General features: G+C 51.8%; 2 long non-coding RNA genes across 3 annotated transcripts; one reads left to right on the top strand and one right to left on the bottom strand.

Annotated features, from left to right (window-relative positions):
* Positions 1-1640: 1640 nt before the first annotated feature.
* LOC123759597 (uncharacterized) lies at positions 1641-20240 on the top strand. 2 transcript variants are annotated; one of them, XR_011225492.1, is made up of 3 exons: positions 1641-1987; positions 16141-16238; positions 18498-20240. It is a non-coding gene; the product is annotated as an uncharacterized lncRNA (long non-coding RNA). The 2 variants fall into 2 exon arrangements; XR_006773059.1 differs by lacking the exon at positions 1641-1987 and adding an exon at positions 13436-13448.
* On the bottom strand, positions 15799-20927 carry LOC123759598 (uncharacterized). Its single transcript, XR_011225493.1, has 3 exons — positions 20497-20927; positions 16135-16260; positions 15799-15836 (listed from the first exon to the last, which is right to left on the bottom strand). It is a non-coding gene; the product is annotated as an uncharacterized lncRNA (long non-coding RNA).
* Between the last annotated feature and the right edge of the window lie 569 nt (positions 20928-21496).

The following is a 21496-nucleotide window of genomic DNA, read 5'->3' as shown; positions in this document are numbered from 1 at the left end:
TACTTATTTATTTATATACAAGATGGTATAACCACACTGCAAACCACGCATGACAGAGCGGATTTCACCGAAACGTTTAAAACACTGAATAATTTGGAGGATGTTGAACCAGACAACTTCTTCAAGATGTCAGATGCAACACAAACAAGGAACAACGGTTTCAAGCTTAACAAACCTCAATGTAGGTCTGAAAACAGGAGCTGCTATTTAACCCACAGGGTTATAAACCCATGGAACTACCTACCCGCCGAAGCCGTAAATGTCAAAACACTGTTGAATTTTAAGATCTAGCGTGAAAAAAATCATCAAAATAAATGGGGGGACCTTTGACAGGCCGCCGGCTTCTAACAAGAAGCGGCTTCCTGTCTTCGTCGAGGCCACTAGTGTTAGTGAATCATAAGAACATAAGAACAAGGTAACTGCAGAAGACCTATTGGCCCATACGAGGCATCTATAACCACCCAATCCCACTCATATACATGTCCAACCCGCGCTTGAAACAATCGAGGGACCCCACCTCCACCACGTTACGCGGTAATTGGTTCCACAAATCAACAACCCTGTTACCGAACCAGTATTTACCCAAGTCTTTCCTAAATCTAAACTTATCCAATTTATACCCATTGTTTCGTGTTCTGTCTTGTGTTGATACTTTTTTAGTTAGTTAGTTTAGGTTCATTTATTATGCACCCCATACCCATCTTGTGGGTGGTAGTGGAAAGGGCATGTAATGGCTGTTATCCCCTTTGTTATGTCCTATTCATCCACTTGTAAACCTCTATCATGTCACCCCTAACTCTTCGCCCTTCCAGTGAATGCAACTTAAGCTTTGTTAATCTTTCTTCATATGAAAGATTTCTAATTTGGGGAATTAACTTAGTCATCCTACGCTGGACACGTTCAAGTGAATTTATATCCATTCTATAATACGGCGACCAAAACTGAACTGCATAATCTAAATGGGACCTAACCAGAGCAAGATATAACTGAAGAACAACACCAGGTGTCTTGTTACTAACGCTTCGATTAATAAATCCCAGTGTCCTATTTGCCTTATTACGAACATTCAGGCATTGATCATTTTGTTTTAAATTCTTACTAATCATATCTCCCAGATCCCTTTCGCAATCCGACTTCGCAATCTCAACACCATCAAGCTCGTATCTTGTAACTCTATCATCATTACCCAGCCTCAGAACTTTACATTTATCAGCATTAAACTGCAGACTCGGGTAAATTCAGGTAAAATATAAAAGTATATCTAACTCGTTTTCTTTGAAACGGTCTGAATAATTTGATTTCTGCAAATGAAATTTATCTGAGGGGTCACTGACATATATTGGTCTCGACGAAAGAAAGGATTAGTAGAAATTCTAAGAGAATCAAATAGTTTCCGACTTTCATATTATTTCACCTGTCAGCTAATGATAATAGGTGAACATGCTTGTGCTTTAATTTTATTTAGTAGCCCCTCATATATAATATGGTATTAGTAGTAGAAGTAGTACATTGTACTACCTAAGCTTTTAATCAAAACAAAATGCATAAATTCACTACACAATTGAAGTTCTAATTTGCGTCTTATTTCATTGTAAAAGGAGTTTATTTCCAAACAGGGTTGTATAAATAAATCTTATCTTATCTTTGCATTCAATTTTGTACGGTAATTTTTCAAACTTAAAATGTAAATAGCTATATATATATACCCCCTCTAAATGAAAAATGGCCTAATTTAACATATGTGCTAAAAATATTAACATAAATAATTCGTTTGTTAGATAACAAGATATTCATAGCAATAAGGTTTCTTGGAATGGCCTATAATGCACGCAAATACTAGTTTACGCACTTACAGGTAGTACGCCTGGAATTTCAAAATGGCGTTCAAACGGCGGTTGGTCGTTGAAAGCTCAGCAGGTCAGTATCGTCGGTGCCGCCAACGCGACAACATGTACCGCTGATTCCGACATCAGCAACATTGCTCCAGGTAAGAGTGATAATTCTTTTTGACATATTTATATCTTATATATACACAGTATATAGAATTATATAATATAATGGGGTTTCGCGTATGGAGTTAATTTGCTTCGAACAATGCCTATCAATGTTAGTTTAGTTCGTTTATTATGCACCCCATACCCATCTTGTGGGGCTACCTTGAGGTGCTTCCGGGGCTTAGTGTCCCCGCGGCCCGGTCGTCGACCAGGCCTCCTGGTTGCTGGACTGATCAACCAGGCTGTTGGACGCGGCTGCTCGCAGCCTGACGTATGCGTCACAGCCTCGTTGATCAGGTATCCTTTGGAGGTGCTTATCCAGTTCTCTCTTGAACACTGTGAGGGGTCGGCCAGTTATGCCCCTTAATTATGTGTAGTGGAAGCGTGTTGAACAGTCTCGGGCCTCTGATGTTGATAGTTCTCTCTGAGTACCTGTTGTACCTCTGCTGGGCGGTAGTGGAAAGGGTTACAGAGGCACATAATGGGCTCTGGGACTGAACCCCACAATTCATTTAGCTAAGCAAGTTACAATCTTGATGAGTTAGTTACAAAATTCAATATAAGTCGTCACATCAACAATGGGTTCGAGATCGACCTCAAGTACAGGTTCTAAATTAAGCACCTGACATATGTGGAGAGCTATTGTCACAATTTATGTTTGTCCTGCACACCGCCCCCCATCCAGTGGGCAGCGGTGGATAGGTTACAATCACTCGGTTACTACCTACAGTTAGCAGACTGGGGATATTTGGCTAAAATTTCTGGTAGCAGATCAGGTCCCCCATTTGTTCCGATTTTTTTTCAAATTGGATTTTACAATTCAAGTGTTATGTTATTTACTGCTTTAGCAGATAGGCGGTTCCATGGGTTTATAACCCTGTGGGTGAAAATATAGCTTATGTTTTCAGTCCTACACTGCGGCTTGTTGGACTTGAAACCGTTGTTCCTTGTTTGTGTTCCATCTGACCTTTTGAAGTTGTTCTCTGGATCCATATCTTCGAAACTGTTCAATATTTTAATAGGCAGGCGATGAGTCACAATAACGTGGCTGAAGTATGTTGACCAGACCACACACTAGAAGTTGAAGGGACGACGAGTTTCGGTCCGTCCTGGACCATTCTCAAGTCGATTCAAGTCGATATTTTAATAGTTTCGGTGAGATCCATCCTGGCATGCCTAGTTTGCAGTGTTGTTAGCCCTGTGACCCTCAACCGTTCATGGTATGAAACTAGACCTCATTCTGCAATTATTTTTGTCGCCTGGTGTTCAATTTTCTCCATGAAAGGTTGGGCGCGGGGTGGGTTCTCTGTCGGGCTCCAAGTGGGTTCTCTGTCGGGCTCCAAGTGGGTTCTCTGTCGGGCTCCAAGTGGGTTCTCTGTCGGGCTCCAAGTGGGTTCTCTGTCGGGCTCCAAGTGGGTTCTCTGTCGGGCCCCAAGTGGGTTCTCTGTCGGGCCCCAAGTGGGTTCTCTGTCGGGCCCCAAGTGGGTTCTCTGTCGGGCCCCAAGTGGGTTCTCTGTCGGGCCCCAAGTGGGTTCTCTGTCGGGCCCCAAGTGGGTTCTCTGTCGGGCCCCAAGTGGGTTCTCTGTCGGGCCCCAAGTGGGTTCTCTGTCGGGCCCCAAGTGGGTTCTCTGTCGGGGCTCCGGGGTGGGTTGTCGGTCGGGGCTCCGGGGTGGGTTGTCGGTCGGGGCTCCGGGGTGGGTTGTCGGTCGGGGCTCGGGGGTGGGTTGTCGGTCGGGGCTCGGGGGTGGGTTGTCGGTCGGGGCTCGGGGGTGGGTTGTCGGTCGGGGCTCGGGGGTGGGTTGTCGGTCGGGGCTCGGGGGTGGGTTGTCGGTCGGGGCTCGGGGGTGGGTTGTCGGTCGGGGCTCGGGGGTGGGTTGTCGGTCGGGGCTCGGGGGTGGGTTGTCGGTCGGGGCTCGGGGGTGGGTTGTCGGTCGGGGCTCGGGGGTGGGTTGTCGGTCGGGGCTCGGGGGTGGGTTGTCGGTCGGGGCTCGGGGGTGGGTTGTCGGTCGGGGCTCGGGGGTGGGTTGTCGGTCGGGGCTCGGGGGTGGGTTGTCGGTCGGGGCTCGGGGGTGGGTTGTCGGTCGGGGCTCGGGGGTGGGTTGTCGGTCGGGGCTCGGGGGTGGGTTGTCGGTCGGGGCTCGGGGGTGGGTTGTCGGTCGGGGCTCGGGGGTGGGTTGTCGGTCGGGGCTCGGGGGTGGGTTGTCGGTCGGGGCTCGGGGGTGGGTTGTCGGTCGGGGCTCGGGGGTGGGTTGTCGGTCGGGGCTCGGGGGTGGGTTGTCGGTCGGGGCTCCGGGCAGGCTTTATAGGTACTCAACTGGCGGGCTCTGGGTGGGTGACTGTTCGGGCTCCAGGTGGGTGTCTGTCCGGGCTCCAGGTGGGTGTCTGTCCGGCTTCGGGTGGGTTCTTGGTAGGGCTTGGGGGGTTGTGGGTTCTTGGTAGGGCTTGGGGGGTGTGGGTTCTTGGTAGGGCTTGGGGGGGGGGGGTATTTGGTAGGGCTTGGGGGGGTGTGGGTACTTGGTAGGGCTTGGGGGGGGTGTGGGTTCTTGGTAGGGCTTGGGGGGGTGTGGGTTCTTGGTAGGGCTTGGGGGGGTGTGGGTTCTTGGTAGGGCTTGGGGGGGTGTGGGTTCTTGGTAGGGCTCGGGGGGGGTGTGGGTTCTTGGTAGGGCTCGGGGAGGTGTGGGTTCTTGGTAGGGCTCGGGGGGGGGGGTGTGGGTTCTTGGTAGGGCTCGGGGGGGGGGTGTGGGTTCTTGGTAGGGCTCGGGGGGGGTTCTTGGTAGGGCTCGGGGGGGGGGGTTCTTGGTAGGGCTTGGGGGGGGGGTGTGGGTTCTTGGTAGGGCTCGGGGGGGTGTGGGTTCTTGGTAGGGCTCGGGGTGGGTTCTTGGTAGGGCTCGGGGTGGGTTCTCGGTAGGGCTTGGGGCGGGCTCCAGGTACTCAACTGACGGGTTCCAGTTCACTCAACTGGCGGGCTCCGGTTCACTCAACTGGCGGGCTCCGGTTTATTAAACTGGCGGGCTCCGGGTGTTTGACTGGTCGGGCTCCGGGTGGGTGACTGTTCGGGCTCCAGGTGGGTGTCTGTCCGGCTTCGGGTATGTTCTTGGTAGGGCTTCGGGGTGGGTTCTTGGTAGGACTTAGGGTTGGCTCCTGGTCAGGCTCAGGGTGGGCTCTTTCGGGTTCGGGATGGGCTCTCGGGCTTGGGGTACCTCTGTAGGGCTCGGGGTAGGTTCTTGGTCGGGCACAGGGTGGGTTCTCTGTAGGGCTCAGGGTGTTTTCATGGTAGGACTAGGTGTGGGTTCTCTGTAGGGATCAGGGTGGGTTCTCGGTAGGGCTCTGGGTGGGTTCTCGGTCGGGCTCGGGGCGGGCTCCAGGTACTCAACTGACGGGTTCCAGTTCACACAACTGGCGGGCTCCGGTTCACTCAACTGGCGGGCTCCGGTTTACTAAACTGGCGGGCTCCGGGTGTTTGACTGGTCGGGCTCCGGGTGGGTGACTGTTCGGGCTCCAGGTGCGTGTCTGTCCGGCTTCGGGTGGGTTCTCGGTAGGGCTTGGGGGTGGGTTCTCGGTCGGGCTTGGGGTGGGTTCTCGGTAGGGCTTGGGGGTGGGTTCTCGGTAGGGCTTGGGGCTGGGTTCTCGGTAGAGCTTGGGGCTGAGTTCTCGGTAGGGCTTGGGGCTGGGTTCTCGGTAGGGCTTGGGGCTGGGTTCTCGGTAGGGCTTGGGGCTGGGTTCTCGGTAGGGCTTGGGGGTGGGTTCTCGGTAGGGCTTGGGGGGGTGGGTTCTCGGTAGGGCTTGGGGGGTGGGTTCTCGGTAGGGCTCGGGGTGGCTCTTTCGGGATCGGGATAGGCTCTCGGGCTTGGGGAACCTCTGTAGGGCTCGGGGTAGGTTCTTGGTCGGGCTCAGGGTGGGTTCTCGGTAGGGCTCGGGGCGGGCTCCAGGTACTCAACTGACGGGTTACAGTTCACTCAACTGGCGGGCTCCGGTTCACTCAACTGGCGGGCTCCGGTTTACTAAACTGGCGGGCTCCGGGTGTTTGACTGGTCGGGCTCCGGGTGGGTGACTGTTCGGGCTCCAGGTGGGTGTCTGTCCAGCTTCGGGTGGGTTCTTGGTTGGGCTTGGGGTGGGTTCTTGGTAGGTATTAGGGCAGGGTTCTTGGTAGGGCTTGGGGGTGGGTTCTTGGTAGGGCTTGGGGGTGGGTTCTTGGTAGGGCTTGGGGGTGGGTTCTTGGTAGGGCTTGGGGGTGGGTTCTTGGTAGGGCTTGGGGGTGGGTTCTTGGTAGGGTTTGGGGTTGGCTCCCGGTCAGGCTCGGGGTGGGCTCTTTCGGGATCGGGATAGGCTCTCGGGCTTAGGGAACCTCTGTAGGGCTCGGGGTAGGTTCTTGGTCGGGCTCAGGGTGGGTTCTCGGTAGGGCTCGGGGCAGGCTCCAGGTACTCAACTGACGGGTTCCAGTTCACTCAACTGGCGGGCTCCGGTTCACTCAACTGGCGGGCTCCGGTTTACTAAACTGGCGGGCTCCGGGTGTTTGACTGGTCGGGCTCCGGGTGGGTGACTGTTCGGGCTCCAGGTGGGTGTCTGTCCGGCTTCGGGTGGGTTCTTGGTAGGGCTTGGGGGGTGTGGGTTCTTGGTAGGGCTTGGGGGGGGTGTGGGTACTTGGTAGGGCTTGGGGGGGTGTGGGTTCTTGGTAGGGCTTGGGGAGGTGTGGGTTCTTGGTAGGACTTGGGGGGGGGGTGTGGGTTCTTGGTAGGACTTGGGGGGAGTGTGTGGGTTCTTGGTAGGGCTTGGGGGGGTGTGGGTTCTTGGTAGGGCTTGGGGGGGGGGGGGGGTTCTTGGTAGGGCTTGGGGGGGGGTGTGGGTTCTTGGTAAGGCTTGGGGGGAGGGTGTGGGTATTTGGTAGGGCTTGGGGGGGTGTGGGTACTTGGTAGGGCTTGGGGGGGTGTGGGTACTTGGTAGGGCTTGGGGGGGTGTGGGTTCTTGGTAGGGCTTGGGGGGGTGTGGGTTCTTGGTAGGGCTTGGGGGGGTGTGGGTTCTTGGTAGGGCTTGGGGGGGTGTGGGTTCTTGGTAGGGCTTGGGGGGGTGTGGGTTCTTGGTAGGGCTCGGGGGGGTGTGGGTTCTTGGTAGGGCTCGGGGGGGGTGGGTTCTTGGTAGGGCTCGGGGGGGTGTGGGTTCTTGGTAGGGCTCGGGGAGATGTGGGTTCTTGGTAGGGCTCGGGGGGGTGTGGGTTCTTGGTAGGGCTCGGGGGGGTGTGGGTTCTTGGTAGGGCTCGGGGGGTGTGGGTTCTTGGTAGGGCTCGGGGGGGGTGTGGGTTCTTGGTAGGGCTCGGGGGGGGGGGGGTGTGGGTTCTTGGTAGGGCTCGGGGGGGGGTGTGGGTTCTTGGTAGGGCTCGGGGGGGGTGTGGGTTCTTGGTAGGGCTTGGGGGGGGGGGGGGTTCTTGGTAGGGCTCGGGGGGGTTGGGTTCTTGGTAGGGCTCGGGGGGGTTGGGTTCTCTGTAGGGCTCGGGGTGGGTTCTTGGTAGGGCTCGGGGTGGGTTCTCGGTAGGGCTTGGGGCGGGCTCCAGGTACTCAACTGACGGGTTCCAGTTCACTCAACTGGCGGGCTCCGGTTCACTCAACTGGCGGGCTCCGGTTTATTAAACTGGCGGGCTCCGGGTGTTTGACTGGTCGGGCTCCGGGTGGGTGACTGTTCGGGCTCCAGGTGGGTGTCTGTCCGGCTTCGGGTATGTTCTTGGTAGGGCTTCGGGGTGGGTTCTTGGTAGGACTTAGGGTTGGCTCCCGGTCAGGCTCAGGGTGGGCTCTTTCGGGTTCGGGAAGGGCTCTCGGGCTTGGGGTACCTCTGTAGGGCTCTGGGTAGGTTCTTGGTCGGGCCCAGGGTGGGTTCTCTGTAGGGCTCAGGGTGTTTTCATGGTAGGACTAGGGGTGGGTTCTCTGTAGGGATCAGGGTGGGTTCTCGGTAGGGCTCTGGGTGGGTTCTCGGTCGGGCTCGGGGCGGGCTCCAGGTACTCAACTGACGGGTTCCAGTTCACACAACTGGCGGGCTCCGGTTCACTCAACTGGCGGGCTCCGGTTTACTAAACTGGCGGGCTCCGGGTGTTTGACTGGTCGGGCTCCGGGTGGGTGACTGTTCGGGCTCCAGGTGGGTGTCTGTCCGGCTTCGGGTGGGTTCTCGGTAGGGCTTGGGGGTGGGTTCTCGGTAGGGCTTGGGGTGGGTTCTCGGTAGGGCTTGGGGTGGGTTCTCGGTAGGGCTTGGGGGTGGGTTCTCGGTAGGGCTTGGGGGTGGGTTCTCGGTAGGGCTTGGGGCTGGGTTCTCGGTAGGGCTTGGGGCTGGGTTCTCGGTAGGGCTTGGGGCTGGGTTCTCGGTAGGGCTTGGGGCTGGGTTCTCGGTAGGGCTTGGGGCTGGGTTCTCGGTAGGGCTTGGGGCTGGGTTCTCGGTAGGGCTTGGGGCTGGGTTCTCGGTAGGGCTTGGGGCTGGGTTCTCGGTAGGGCTTGGGGCTGGGTTCTCGGTAGGGCTTGGGGGGTGGGTTCTCGGTAGGGCTTGGGGGGTGGGTTCTCGGTAGGGCTTGGGGGGTGGGTTCTCGGTAGGGCTTGGGGGGTGGGTTCTCGGTAGGGCTTGGGGGGTGGGTTCTCGGTAGGGCTCGGGGTGGCTCTTTCGGGATCGGGATAGGCTCTCGGGCTTGGGGAACCTCTGTAGGGCTCGGGGTAGGTTCTTGGTCGGGCTCAGGGTGGGTTCTCGGTAGGGCTCGGGGCGGGCTCCAGGTACTCAACTGACGGGTTCCAGTTCACTCAACTGGCGGGCTCCGGTTCACTCAACTGGCGGGCTCCGGTTTACTAAACTGGCGGGCTCCGGGTGTTTGACTGGTCGGGCTCCGGGTGGGTGACTGTTCGGGCTCCAGGTGGGTGTCTGTCCAGCTTCGGGTGGGTTCTTGGTAGGGCTTGGGGTGGGTTCTTGGTAGGGCTTGGGGGTGGGTTCTTGGTAGGGCTTGGGGGTGGGTTCTTGGTAGGGTTTGGGGTTGGCTCCCGGTCAGGCTCGGGGTGGGCTCTTTCGGGATCGGGATAGGCTCTCGGGCTTGGGGAACCTCTGTAGGGCTTGGGGTAGGTTCTTGGTCGGGCTCAGGGTGGGTTCTCGGTAGGGCTCGGGGCAGGCTCCAGGTACTCAACTGACGGGTTCCAGTTCACTCAACTGGCGGGCTCCGGTTCACTCAACTGGCGGGCTCCGGTTTACTAAACTGGCGGGCTCCGGGTGGGTGACTGTTCGGGCTCCAGGTGGGTGTCTGTCCGGCTTCGGGTGGGTCCTTGGTAGGGCTTGGGGTGGGTTCTTGGTAGGTATTGGGGCTGGGTTCTCGGTAGGGCTTTGGGCTGGGTTCTCGGTAGGGCTTTGGGCTGGGTTCTCGGTAGGGTTTGGGGGGGTGGGTTCTCGGTAGGGCTTGGGGGGGTGGGTTCTCGGTAGGGCTTGGGGGAGTGGGTTCTCGGTAGGGCTTGGGGGGGGTGGGTTCTCGGTAGGGCTTGGGGGGGTGGGTTCTCGGTAGGGCTTGGGGGGGTGTTCTCGGTAGGGCTTGGGGGGGGGGGTTCTCGGTAGGGCTTGGGGGGGTGGGTTCTCGGTAGGGCTTGGGGGGGGGGTTCTCGGTAGGGCTTGAGGGGGTGGGTTCTCGGTAGGGCTTGGGGGGGTGGGTTCTCGGTAGGGCTTGGGGGGTGGGTTCTCGGTAGGGCTCGGGGTGGGCTCTTTCGGGATCGGGATAGGCTCTCGGGCTTGGGGAACCTCTGTAGGGCTTGGGGTAGGTTCTTGGTCGGGCTCAGGGTGGGTTCTCGGTAGGGCTCGGGGCAGGCTCCAGGTACTCAACTGACGGGTTCCAGTTCACTCAACTGGCGGGCTCCGGTTCACTCAACTGGCGGGCTCCGGTTTACAAAACTGGCGGGCTCCGGGTGTTTGACTGGTCGGGCTCCGGGTGGGTGACTGTTCGGGCTCCAGGTGGGTGTCTGTCCGGCTTCGGGTGGGTTCTCGGTAGGGCTTGGGGGTGGGTTCTCGGTAGGGCTTGGGGTGGGTTCTCGGTAGGGCTTGGGGGTGGGTTCTCGGTAGGGCTTGGGGGTGGGTTCTCGGTAGGGCTTGGGGCTGGGTTCTCGGTAGGGCTTGGGGCTGGGTTCTCGGTAGGGCTTGGGGGGTGGGTTCTCGGTAGGGCTTGGGGTGGGTTCTCGGTAGGGCTTGGGGGTGGGTTATCGGTAGGGCTTGGGGCTGGGTTCTCGGTAGGGCTTGGGGGTGGGTTCTCGGTAGGGCTTGGGGGTGGGTTCTCGGTAGGGCTTGGGGGTGGGTTCTCGGTAGGGCTTGGGGTGGGTTCTCGGTAGGGCTTGGGGGTGGGTTCTCGGTAGGGCTTGGGGCTGGGTTCTCGGTAGGGCTTGGGGCTGGGTTCTCGGTAGGGCTTGGGGCTGGGTTCTCGGTAGGGCTTGGGGCTGGGTTCTCGGTAGGGCTTGGGGCTGGGTTCTCGGTAGGGCTTGGGGCTGGGTTCTCGGTAGGGCTTGGGGCTGGGTTCTCGGTAGGGCTTGGGGCTGGGTTCTCGGTAGGGCTTGGGGGGTGGGTTCTCGGTAGGGCTTGGGGGGTGGGTTCTCGGTAGGGCTTGGGGGGTGGGTTCTCGGTAGGGCTTGGGGCTGGGTTCTCGGTAGGGCTTTGGGCTGGGTTCTCGGTAGGGCTTTGGGCTGGGTTCTCGGTAGGGCTTGGGGGTGGGTTCTCGGTAGGGCTTGGGGGGGTGGGTTCTCGGTAGGGCTTGGGGGGGTGGGTTCTCGGTAGGGCTTGGGGGATGGGTTCTCGGTAGGGCTTGGGGGATGGGTTCTCGGTAGGGCTTGGGGGGTGGGTTCTCGGTAGGGCTTGGGGGGTGGGTTCTCGGTAGGGCTTGGGGGGTGGGTTCTCGGTAGGGCTTGGGGGGGTGGGTTCTCGGTAGAGCTTGGGGGGTGGGTTCTCGGTAGGGCTTGGGGGGTGGGTTCTCGGTAGGGGTCAGGGTGGGCTCTTTCGGGATCGGGATAGGCTCTCGGGCTTGGGGAACCTCTGTAGGGCTCGGGATAGGTTCTTGGTCGGGCTCAGGGTGGGTTCTCGGTAGGGCTCGGGGCGGGCTCCAGGTACTCAACTGACGGGTTCCAGTTCACTCAACTGGCGGGCTCTGGTTCACTCAACTGGCGGGCTCCGGTTTACTAAACTGGCGGGCTCCGGGTGTTTGACTGGTCGGGCTCCGGGTGGGTGACTGTTCGGGCTCCAGGTGGGTGTCTGTCCGGCTTCGGGTGGGTTCTTGGTAGGGCTTGGGGTGGGTTCTTGGTAGGTATTAGGGCTGGGTTCTTGGTAGGGCTTGGGGGGTGGGTTTTGGTAGGGCTTGGGGGGTGGGTTCTCGGTAGGGCTTGGGGGGTGGGTTCTCGGTAGGGCTCGGGGTGGGCTCTTTCGGGATCGGGATAGGCTCTCGGGCTTGGGGAACCTCTGTAGGGCTCGGGGTAGGTTCTTGGTCGGGCTCAGGGTGGGTTCTCGGTAGGGCTCGGGGCGGGCTCCAGGTACTCAACTGACGGGTTCCAGTTCACTCAACTGGCGGGCTCCGGTTCACTCAACTGGCGGGCTCCGGTTTACAAAACTGGCGGGCTCCGGGTGTTTGACTGGTCGGGCTCCGGGTGGGTGACTGTTTGGGCTCCAGGTGGGTGTCTGTCCGGCTTCGGGTGGGTTCTCGGTAGGGCTTGGGGGTGGGTTCTTGGTAGGGCTTGGGGTGGGTTCTCGGTAGGGCTTGGGGGTGGGTTCTCGGTAGGGCTTGGGGGTGGGTTCTCGGTAGGGCTTGGGGCTGGGTTCTCGGTAGGGCTTGGGGCTGGGTTCTCGGTAGGGCTTGGGGGGTGGGTTCTCGGTAGGGCTTGGGGTGGGTTCTCGGTAGGGCTTGGGGGTGGGTTATCGGTAGGGCTTGGGGCTGGGTTCTCGGTAGGGCTTGGGGGTGGGTTCTCGGTAGGGCTTGGGGTGGGTTCTCGGTAGGGCTTGGGGGTGGGTTCTCGGTAGGGCTTGGGGCTGGGTTCTCGGTAGGGCTTGGGGCTGGGTTCTCGGTAGGGCTTGGGGCTGGGTTCTCGGTAGGGCTTGGGGCTGGGTTCTCGGTAGGGCTTGGGGCTGGGTTCTCGGTAGGGCTTGGGGCTGGGTTCTCGGTAGGGCTTGGGGCTGGGTTCTCGGTAGGGCTTGGGGCTGGGTTCTCGGTAGGGCTTGGGGCTGGGTTCTCGGTAGGGCTTGGAGCTGGGTTCTCGGTAGGGCTTGGGGGTGGGTACTCGGTAGGGCTTGGGGGGTGGGTTCTCGGTAGGGCTTGGGGGGTGGGTTCTCGGTAGGGCTTGGGGGGTAGGGTTCTCGGTAGGGCTTGGGGGGTGGGTTCTCGGTAGGGCTCGGGGTGGGCTCTTTCGGGATCGGGATAGGCTCTCGGGCTTGGGAAACCTCTGTAGGGCTCGGGGTAGGTTCTTGGTCGGGCTCAGGGTGGGTTCTCGGTAGGGCTCGGGGCAGGCTCCAGGTACTCAACTGACGGGTTCCAGTTCACTCAACTGGCGGGCTCCGGTTCACTCAACTGGCGGGCTCCGGTTTACTAAACTGGCGGGCTCCGGGTGTTTGACTGGTCGGGCTCCGGGTGGGTGACTGTTCGGGCTCCAGGTGGGTGTCTGTCCGGCTTCGGGTGGGTCCTTGGTAGGGCTTGGGGCTGGGTTCTCGGTAGGGCTTTGGGCTAGTTTCTCGGTAGGGCTTTGGGCTGGGTTCTCGGTAGGGCTTGGGGGGTGGGTTCTCGGTAGGGCTTGGGGGGTGGGTTCTCGGTAGGGCTTGGGGGGTGGGTTCTCGGTAGGGCTTGGGGGGGTGGGTTCTCGGTAGGGATTGGGGGGGGGTTCTCGGTAGGGCTTGGGGGGGGGGTTCTCGGTAGGGCTTGGGGGGTTCGGTAGGCTTGGGGGTGCGTTCTCGGTAGGGCTTGGGGGTGGTTCTCGGTAGGGCTTGGGGGGTGGGTTCTCGGTAGGGCTTGGGGGGGTGGGTTCTCGGTAGGGCTTGGGGGGTGGGTTCTCGGTAGGGCTTGGGGGGGTGGGTTCTCGGTAGGGGTCAGGGTGGGCTCTTTCGGGATCGGGATAGGCTCTCAGGCTTGGGGAACCTCCGTAGGGCTCGGGATAGGTTCTTGGTCGGGCTCAGGGTGGGTTCTCGGTAGGGCTCGGGGCGGGCTCCAGGTACTCAACTGGCGGGCTCAGGTTCACTCAACTGGCGGGCTCCGGTTTACTAAACTGGCGGGCTCTGGGTGTTTGACTGGTCGGGCTCCGGGTGGGTGACTGTTCGGGCTCCAGGTGGGTGTCTGTCTGGCTTCGGGTGGGTTCTTGGTAGGGCTTGGGGTGGGTTCTTGGTAGGGCTTGGGGTGGGTTCTTGGTAGGTATTAGGGCTGGGTTCTTGGTAGGGCTTGGGGGTGGGTTTTGGTAGGGCATGATCTTCAGCATGTGTGGTCTAATTCTAATGATGAGAGTAAGTTTTGGGTTTCTGGCATTATAGGGTCTGTTCTGAAGCCCACGGTATCATCCCTATTGTCTACCACTATCATCCCTATTCATCCTGGCACTAGCTTGCTCAGTTTTTTTTGTTTTCAACTCATATTTTATGAACTACTGTATATTGTATGTAAGTGATGTTGGCATTCATGGGAACATTTTCTGTGGGAGCCATGCTTTTTGTATTGTTTATATTCATGCTTCACTTGTCAGTTTAAGGCACCCATCTTGTGTGCCCTTAGCTGTTCATTCATTCTGATTGTTTCTCAACTCTCTGCCTTGTAGCTAGTTTGTATTACCCATTCCCACCAGTAATATTTTTCAAGATTCTGGGTGTTGTCCTAGTCAGGGCTTCTCCTTTTGAGTTGCCATTACATCAGTACTGCTTGGGACTCGGTCCACGTGGCCAGGCCTGTTGCTGGGTATTTTAGTGTGTGTTATGTCTGATTCTGACTCGTGTGCCATGTTGGTGCCTTGCATCATCTTCTGTGTGTACAGTTGGAGTCACACTAATAATACTTCAATACCTGTCACATAGGTCTGATCTTTCTAGTTTTTTAATTGATAGGAGGTTGGAGAACCGTCAACTCAACCCTTGTGACTAACATGGATGTCCATTATTCGGTAATTATTGTGCCGAAGATTGTAATTAAGTCAAAATACATTTTCACTTTACTGAAAAATTTATGGCATGAGCGTGAAGCGAGCCAAAAGTGTGATAAAGCAACAGCAGTCGGCTGAATGCTGGGCATGGGGGAAGAGGGAGGGAGGGTGTGAGACTATCCCTTCCTCATTTCCTCTCTCAAGCTTGGTGAAAAAGTTCTCTCCTTTTGAATGTTTGGTTTCAATAAAGTTGTGTGTGTGTGTACATCTATAATTTTAATACCAAATTATCCGTGATCAGTATCATATGCCATAATCAAGACGCATCATAAAAGAATTTTTTGCGAATAATTTATTAATAATAATAATTCATTGTGTTGGAGGACTGGCAGCCAGGTTATACATACAGTACATGTTAGGTTTGTATCCAGGTTCCCCCCCCCTCTTTCCCCCCTATCCCTAGGGTCTAATTACTGACCCTCCCCAGTATGCAACCCCACAATAAGCTGACTGACTTTTGGGTACCTATTTCCTGCTAGGTGAACAGGTACATTAGGTGATAGGATACACACCTGCCATTTCTATCTTGCCTGGGATTTGAACCCAGAATTCTAGATTGCGAGTCAAGAACGAACTCGACTATACTACCGGTACCCTCAATTTACTGGGATTTATGTCAAGAATGGTTGAGTTTGTGTAAATCCTGGTCATTATGTTATGTTGGGACCACCAATAATTGTCATATACTGTAATTATGATTTTTAAATGGAATTGTTTGCCAATGATTGCTCTATCATATGCCATTGTCAAAATGATAAGTACATACTGTAATAGATCATGTTGGACCACAAATTTTAGATCCATTTGGCATAGGGTCTCCATTTTTGTGCAACTCTGGAGCTCTTCTCAGTGTTACCTTGAGGTGCTTCCGGGGCTTAGCGTCCCCGCAGCCCGGTCATCGACCAGGCCTCCTGGTTGCCGGACTGATCAACCAGGCTGTTGGATGCGGCTGCTTGCAGCCTGACGTATGAGTCACAGCCTGGTTGATCAGGTGTAATTATGTTTAGAGCAGGGTTCTTCCCAGCTGGTTCCACCATTTGTGTTGTCTTCAAAGATTGCCTTGATAGCATTGCTCTAGTTGTTTGAGCTGCTGCTGTGGGATGTGGTTGCATATTTACACTATATGCGGCCTGTCGTGCTTTCCAGCGTGCAGTTCTAGATCATCAGGAATCTTCTTAGTTGTATTCCTTGCGGTTTGCCTCTCTTTTTACGCCCTTTCTACTTTCTGGAGGGAAAGGGAAGGGAAGAGAATTATTAGGAGAAATCACTAAGTCATTATAACTATATAGCATTTGGAAGGGATCAATATAAGGATTTTTGATGGGACATGGGGACGAAATTGTGCCCAACCACTTGGACAGTCGGGGATTGAAAACCGGCTTGCAAAAAAATGGGCCTTCGCTCTACTGTCTAGCCCAAGTGGTTGGGCGGGAAGGGAAGGTAGATCAATCTTTGATAGCTGGCAGTGCAGTATTTTAGCCTCAGTCTGCTTCAGTTGAGTTCTTCGGATCCAGCTTTGGGCCATGTGTAGATCCATATCTCCTGGTTCCTGGCTGGGGTAGCGGTTCTAGTGCATCGTTCGCTCTGGACAGTGCTCCTGTTCACCCTTCGTTTTTGAAGTGTTGACCTTTTAGGCAAGTTGATTGAAACCTCAGGTAATCCTCAGGGCTGTCATCTGGTGGAAGATGGGTAAATCAAGGGCCTACCAGAAAAAGATGTTTAATTATACAGTATTCAATGCTTAATTTTCACATATATATGTTTTATATATGGTACATGTTTCATATGGTACATGTTTTAAGTAAATAATATCAGACTTTATCTTGGATCATTTTCTTATTTAGGGTTTTAATCTTATAATACTTATATTGAGGAATGTGATTTCTACTCACTTTATGAATTTTAATCCTCCAAATACTGTATTATTAAAACTATGATTATAGAAATTTTAGACATTGTTGTTATAAATGATACTCTATAGTGAACTCATTATTTCTTACTTGCAGTTGAAGTGGTGTGCTTGGGTTGCGCTATACTGCTCCTGCATCAGCTTTGCCAACTCGAGAGTCAATGACGATACGAAACAAATGCTCAGCAGCTTCATGTAAGGTTTATCTTGTTTTCTTCTGAAATTTGTATATTACTAAACCCATAAAGGTACAACCTGTCCTCATAGCATGTCACATTTTAACATATACTTTACTTTACACAAGGCCAAAACCTGGTGTACTAAGGCAAATAAACATTGCGACGGGGTAAATACCCTAACTGTGCAACCTGTCCTCTTACAAATTACGTCTGAATTTGGTCGTTTGCCCATATGGCCGAAAATGGACGTAATTTAAAAATAAAAAAATTAAAATAAATTTTGGATTTTGTTTCAAAACAGTAAGTTAAGGGTCCTCTCGTAGGTTAGGAGGGCAGGAAATTGTCCTCAAGTTTCAAAAGCTATGAAAAACGTTAAATGAAAGTTTCCTCTCCTAACCTTTCCAAGTAAGCCAGAGGACTTAGAGAAAACGCGACAGTATGTCACTTTCGTGAGCCAATTTCATTTCAAATTACGTTCATTTTTGGATATAGCATGCATTCGAACGAAAAGCGACGTTATTTTCAAGAGGACAGGTTGAACCATGATGTGCCTGACCACCATCATATGGTGGGTCAGGTCACCTAAAGTCCCAGCTAGCCTGCCATCCCCGCTCGTTGAGCCTAAATGGAACCCCCAAATATTCTATAAGGAAGAGAACAGGACTGGGAGGTGAGCGATTGACTACATGCCTGAAAAGGGCATTTCATTACCTGGATCTGGATTTGTACCTGGATAAGGGGTTTCTGGGATTTCTTTTCTCCAAGCCTGGCCTGGGCCAGGCATGACGTGCAAGATCTTGGTCCAGTAGACTGTTGCTTGGAGTGGCCTGCAGGGCCATATTCCCACTTACAATCTAGTTAGTCCAGCACTTCTTGCAGGAAACTCTAATTTTTTCTTGAAGAAATACTTTTGTTCCAGCCATACTTATTTTATTTGCTGTGAGGATATTAAGGAGCCATGGTCCTTTGATATTCATACAGTGTTCTATGATTGTTCCTGTGGCACCTTTAATCTTCACTTGCGCTATTCTGCATTTCCTACCATATTGTTCGCTCCACTACCTTACCTTACCTTGAGGTTACCTTGAGGTGCTTCCGGGGCTTAGCGTCCCCGCGGCCCGGTCGTCGACCAAGCCTCTTGGTTGCTGAACTGATCAACCAGGCTGTTGGACGCGGCTGCTCGCAGCCTGACGTACGAGTCACAGCCTGGTTGATCAGGTATCCTTTGGAGGTGCTTATCCAGTTCTCTCTTGAACACTGTGAGGGGTCGGCCAGTTATGCCCCTTATGTGTAGCGGAAGCGTGTTGAACAGTCTCGGGCCTCTGATGTTGATAGAGTTCTCTCTCGGAGTACTTGTTGCACCTCCGCTTTTCAACGGGGGTATTCTGCACATCCTTCCATGTCTTCTGGTCTCATGTGATGTTATTTCTGTGTGCAGGTTTGAGACCAGCTCCTCTAATATTTTCCACGTGTAAATTATTATGTATCTCTCCCGCCTGCGCTCAAGGGAGTACAGATTTAGGCTCTTTAGTCGGTCCCAATAGTTTAGATGTTTTACTGAGTGGATTCTAGCAGTAAAGGATCTCTGCACACTCTCCAGGTCAGCAATTTCTCCAGCTTTGAAAGGGGCTGTCATTGTGCAGCAGTACTCCACTCTAGAGAGCACAAGTGTTTTGAAAAGTATCATCATCGATATAGCATCTGTTATAATATTGTGCAAATTTTGGACCTGGATATTCATACAGTGTTCTATGACTGTTTCTGTGGCACATTTTTTCTTCACTTGCGCTATTCTGCATTTCCTACCATATTGTTCACTCCACTATGTTATAATACTGTGCAAATTTTGGACCTGGAGTTCAGTCCATGTATACAGTACATGATACCTCTCTTGTCTCCTTTCCAGAGTACATTTTGGGAGCTTCAAATGGTCCCAATAATTTATGTACTTTATTGTGTTTGTGTGCTGAGTATGTCCTCTGTATTCCCTGTGTTTCAACAATCTCTCTTGCTCTGATTTGTTATTTTTGGGAGAGCCCTGTCAGTAGTTTTCTGAGCTTACTTGTCAGTCACTATAGCATTGACTTCATGATTTTCCTAAGGGTGACAACACTTGCATAATTGTCTTTTGTTATTGAATGTAATTTAAATTGCATTAATCCAACCCATTGTTACTGGCTAATAGTTCTGATTTTCAAAGTAAATTATCATAATTAAACAAATATACTTTTATTTGCTTGTCACAAATAATTTACTAATTATATTAACATTTCAGGTTGTCCATTTCTGCAGTTGTGATGTCCTACCTTCAAAACCCACAGCCAATGATGGTCCAATATATAAACAGTTCTATATTATCGATTGTTTTTGGTTGAATGGAAATGTATAATTGCCTCACCATACTTGTATTAAAATTGTACTGCTGAATGACAGTGACAATTTTAGTTTTAATAAACTAGCTAATGGTGCCAGGTTTGTATTATGATGTGCAATATGGAACAGTGCCAACATTTGATGATGTGCATGAGTTACAAAATGGCTTGGTTTGTTAATCTTTTAATTTGTGTAGCCTGCACTATATAATTCTTGTGTTATACTTCCCATCCAAAAGTTTCTTGTAAGCAGCTTGTCTTTTTTTTTCTTTAACAAATGGACAAATTTGTATTGTCCCATAACATTATCATGTCATTCATGCCAGTGTAAAAGGCAATAGCATGAAGGTCAAAGCTTGAAATATCCTGGAATATGAAGTACCATACGAGTTGATCCTCGAGTGACAACCACATTAGTACAGTAGATAGCCTCCATATTAGACATAAAAGGAAGACTTGATCACCACGTTAGAAATAGAAGAGTGAAAAGGAATTGGGAGTGGAATGGTAGGCAGTCAGTATGGGGGAAGGGAGACTTTTGGAGTACAGTACAGTACTGTCCATTCAGTAGAGCCAGGCTGTCACCTGATCGGATGACAGGCAAAGTTATCAGTCACTAGCACTGATTTTATAGTTTTCTTCGAGGTGACATCAACTGCCTAATATCTTTTTGATCATGAAATTACATTAACTCCAACCAGTTACTGCTGGCTAATAATTCTTAGACATAAAGGAAAGAGGACAAATCAGAAGAGCATGTTAAGATAGGGCTACCTGAATAGGTTTCAGTTGTGGTTACTCCATCAGAGGGGCGTTCATGGGGATAAAGACAGATTCTACAGTAAATTGTTAATTCCTCTTTTAGGACTGCCTCCTCTTCCATTTTGCTTAGTTATGCAAAGTTGTTGTTTTATGGTTACAAAGGAAACATATCATTCCTTAATTTCTTATTTTGACTGTATCAGAATTTAGAATTTCTAAAATATAGTTACAGGTTGTAAGTACAGTATGTATAACAGTTTATACAGTACTATACTTAGTGTATAAAATATATATTAATGCAGGCCATATGTATTATTGTTAAATATGTACTTTTGTATTTCATAGTAAACCTTTTACCATAATATATAATTATCTTCTCCTTTCAATAGTGCATTTGTCATGTTGAATTATATGGTATATCAGGATTTTATTGGTACTACCTTGTTGACTGCGTGTTCCTCCCGTTACTATACTGTATACAGTATCTCTCCTTCCCATTACAGTATTACGCTGAGATGTATCAGTAAGGTGGTTGGGCTCACTGGCTCAAGCAAAGAATATTCACTATACAATACTATATTGAATATAAATTCAGTGGATTTTGTACTACATGGGAACCTGGTCCAAGATAGGGATTTTAATCTAGTCAGTGACCTGTACAATGAATTTGGCATCTAGATAATGCAGAATTCCTCCAAGACTGATAATTTTAAATTAATATTACTAAAAAATTCAAACAGTGCTTTTTCCATGGGATTTCTGCATCAAATTATGCACAAATGTATGTCCTATCATGTGCACAAATAAAGGGTGAATGCTGTGGATCTTGTTGTCCATTAAAATCTGTACAATAAAGCTTTCAGTCACATGCCATCCCTAAGGTGTGGCGTTGTTTACAATTTCCCATTTAGAATCCTTTCATTAGAAAGTATTTACACCACAGTATTGTATGTCGAACATAAAAAATATTAAATGTATAAAGATATTGTACACAATGTGATAAATCAATGATATAATCTTTAGAGCAGGACAGCACGATCGAACCAATGTTGTGGATAACCACAGATGTGCACCTTAACCCATGGACTAGGATGTGCAAAAAGTTACACGACCTGGGGCCGGATTCAGGAAGGTACTTACGAAGGTTTTTCCTCTTAGCTAAGAGCGTTTTCCGTCTTAGCGCCTTCGTGGCGGCTACGTCCGTATTCAATTAACTACCCTAAGTGGAAAAACCTTCGTAAGTTCATTCCTGGATTTAAGTGTGGTTTCAACCACTCGTAGCTTTACGTAAACTGGATATAAGTAATTTTTTCTCTACTACATAACACTGGGATCGATTTATGATATTGGAACATGACCAAAATATTATAGCTGGTGAATCTAGTGAAGAGGAATCCTTCGTGTTAGTTATATATGCATTCTCTGCTTGAAACTTGAAGTAAATATGTGTTTGATGATAGTAGAATTAGTTTTATAATGGCAAGATATTATACCAGTAGTTATTAAGTAAATAAACACTGGTGAACATGAAATATGAGAGATGATGATGAGCCCTGCCTGATGGGATCATTTACTATCACCAAATGCGCCTGTTCACCTAGTAGTAAGGGTGTACCTTAGCTATACATACCCATTTCTAATTTATTTAGTTTGGTTTTATTTTGAAATTAAATCTGGGTGAGACATAAAATAAAAATATGCTGCACAAATGATGTTAGGTAAGGAAAAGGGTAAAAATGTCAAAAACTTTATTCATTGAATACTTAAAGCTATAATTATGACTATATAGATTATTAAAAAAGAGAGGGGGAAGTAGGGGTCCAAGACCTCTTCCTGTTATACAATTTGGGTGTGGAACAAGTAATTATCAAAAGAAGGCACCATGCCGGGAAGGCTATGTAGCAGTAAGGCAGTGAGGTGAGGCAGCTACTTATTTGAGAAATGCTTATTTTATTTACCTTATAAGCTGAGGCAACTTATTTTATTTGAGGAATACTCAGCTGATTCCTCTACATTTAGCATGGAACAAATTTGTGTCCAAGACCTCTTCCTGTTACTCAATTTGGCTGTGTGTAACCAAACTAGAAGTGCTCTACAAATCAAGGGACCCAGAATGTGGAATGACCTCCCGAATCATGTC

The sequence above is a fragment of the Procambarus clarkii genome, chromosome 8 (genome assembly GCF_040958095.1).
Source record: "Procambarus clarkii isolate CNS0578487 chromosome 8, FALCON_Pclarkii_2.0, whole genome shotgun sequence".
In the NCBI taxonomy this organism is placed as follows: Eukaryota; Metazoa; Arthropoda; class Malacostraca; order Decapoda; family Cambaridae; genus Procambarus; species Procambarus clarkii.
This window is presented reverse-complemented; position numbering and strand designations above follow the sequence as displayed.